The 2480-nt window shown below is 39.0% G+C and overlaps 1 protein-coding gene across 2 annotated transcripts in view; it reads right to left on the bottom strand.

Annotated features, from left to right (window-relative positions):
- NRG3 (neuregulin 3) overlaps window positions 1–1786 on the bottom strand; it is a 311679-nt gene extending 309893 nt beyond the window's left edge. For both annotated transcript variants that reach the window (XM_017883718.1, XM_017883717.1), the window contains exon 1: window positions 1756–1786. The gene's annotated coding sequence lies outside the window, so the exon portion shown is untranslated. The remainder of the gene's footprint in view (window positions 1–1755) is intronic.
- Window positions 1787–2480: the final 694 nt, after the last annotated feature.

Below are 2480 nucleotides of genomic sequence, written 5' to 3'. Positions count from 1 at the left end.
TCTCACTCATAGGTGGGAACTGAACAATGAGATCACTTGGACTCGGGAAGGGGAACATCACACACTGGGGCCTATCATGGGGAGGGGGGAGGAGGGAGGGATTGCATTGGGGAGTTATACATGATATAAATGATGAATTGATGGGTGCTGACGAGTTAATGGGTGCAGCACACCAACATGGCATAAGTATACATATGTAACAAACCTGCACGTTATGCACATGTACCCTAGAACTTAAAGTATAATTAAAAAAAAAAAAAAAAGAATTACTAGGTCAGATGCTAGAATTATGTTAAATATATATTTTAAATACATACACATAAATTCTGATTTTAAATTGATACAGACTCACTGCAGAAAATTTGCAAGTCATTCATATTCTTACTGTATGTCCAACGTACATATGAGTTTTAATGTAAATTGAAGTCATTTGTATAATGTTTTCTAAATAATATACAATATTCTATTTTATAAAATTATTATTTGCGATTGTAATTATTAATGGCTGCGTTAAAATCATATTGATGTGTCTTATGTTATCTATTTAAGTTCCTATTAGGAGGAATCATGTTCAATGAAGCTGTATGAACCTTCTTACAGACATATGTTTCTCGTAGTTTTTTGTATAACTAATTTGAATACATTTATAAAAATGAATTTATTCCAAAAATATGAGCATGTCTTTCTTTATTTCTTTTAGAGACAGGGTTAAACTCTGTCACCCAGGCTACAGTGTAATGGCACAATTATGACTCAGTGCAGCCTCAACCTCTTGGGCTCAAAAGACCCTCCTGCCTCAGCTTCCAAGTAGCTAAGACTACAGGCATTGCCACCACACCCAGAAAATTTTTTAAATTTTTAGTAGGGACAGGGTCTCACTATACTCCCAGGCTGTTCTCAAACTCCTAGCCTCAAGTAATCTTCTGGCCTTGACCTCCCAAAGAACTGGGATTACAGGAGTGAGCCACTGCACCCAGCCAAGTTTGACATTCTTAAGAAATACACACACACACACACACACACACACACACACACACACACACACACAAAGATAAAACATAGCAGCAACAAATAAGTGCCAAAAATAATCTGCCCAAATTTTAAGAGTTCCCCCAAACCTATATCATTTTGAGAGGTGAAGCCAGCTGGACTTCCTGGGTTGAGAGTGAGGAATTGGAGAACTTTTGTGTCTAGCTAAAGGATTGTAAAGGCACCAATCAGTACTCTGTAAAAATGCATCAATCAGTGCTCTGTGTCTAGCTAAAGGATTGTAAATGCACCAATCAGCACTCCATAAAAACTCACCAATCAGCACTCTGTAAAATGCACCAATTAGCACTCTGTAAAATGGACCAATCAGCACTCTGTGAAGTGGACCAATCAACACTCTGTAAAATGGACCAATCAGCAGGACATGGGCTGGGCCAAATAAGGGAATAAAAAGCTGGCCACCGCCTCCAGCGGCAACTTGCTCCGGTCTCTTTCCACACTGTGGTAGCATTAGTCTTTCACTCTGCACAATAAATTTAGATGCTGCTCACTCTTGGTCCGCACCACCTTTAAGAGCTGTGACACTCGCTGCAAAAGTCCATGGCTTCATTCTTGAAGTAAGCGAAACCAAGAACCCACCAGAAGGAATAAATTCTGAACACAATTTTAGTTGCATTTAACCATAATTATATAACAGAGGGATTATTATTATCTTTGTTTTATAGGAGAAAACCTAAGCACAGAGTGATTTAGTAACTCACTCACAGTCACATCGCTTGTAAGACATGGAGCCAGGATGTACCAGGGCAGGCTGGCTCCAGTGCCAGTGTTCTTCAGGTAGAAACAATTATGACGTATTTAAAATGGAATCTAGTATTGTTGGAAAATAGGCAATGTATATAGATTCCTTTGCTCTTTTAAAAAATGCAGTTATCACCATTCATTCATTAAATAAAATACTTGATATTCAAGTCTAGCAATGTTAAAAAAATTTCTAACTGTAAATTTATTCAAAATAAATGGATGCTGTTGGCTTGACATCATGTATCACATTACTTAGGGAGATTGAACAAAATGCAATTTAGCAGGATTTTATACTAAGGGATAGTCAGGAGAGGGGGAAATGTGGCAAAGTAGAATGTGGCTAGTTGGAAATTAGTAAGGAAGATCAAATAGGTCAATAATGAATTGTGGAAAACAAGACTGACAGGAGTGGGCAGAGGCAACCTGGGGTAGAGCAACATCTTCTGTAGTGACATCCAGTAGTGCAGCAAACAGTGTTGAGGGGTGGCCCATCTGTGAGATGCTGCTTCCCTTCCTGTGGCCTGACCCTCTCCTGGCCAGCGTTCAGGGCCATGAATATTACAAGGAAGGAAGTAGCTCTGCCTCATAGTCTCAAAAATTACCATGTATTTTTCCCCTCAGTTCTAAACATCATTATATTGATAGAGGCAGGAGGCAGACAAAGGCCTAGGCAGATATGGAAGAGT

Source organism: Rhinopithecus bieti, unplaced genomic scaffold, assembly GCF_001698545.2.
Source record: "Rhinopithecus bieti isolate Rb0 unplaced genomic scaffold, ASM169854v2 scaffold_12689, whole genome shotgun sequence".
NCBI classification, from domain to species: Eukaryota; Metazoa; Chordata; class Mammalia; order Primates; family Cercopithecidae; genus Rhinopithecus; species Rhinopithecus bieti.
Note: the sequence above shows the minus strand (reverse complement) of the source record. Positions and strands in the feature narration are given on the sequence as shown.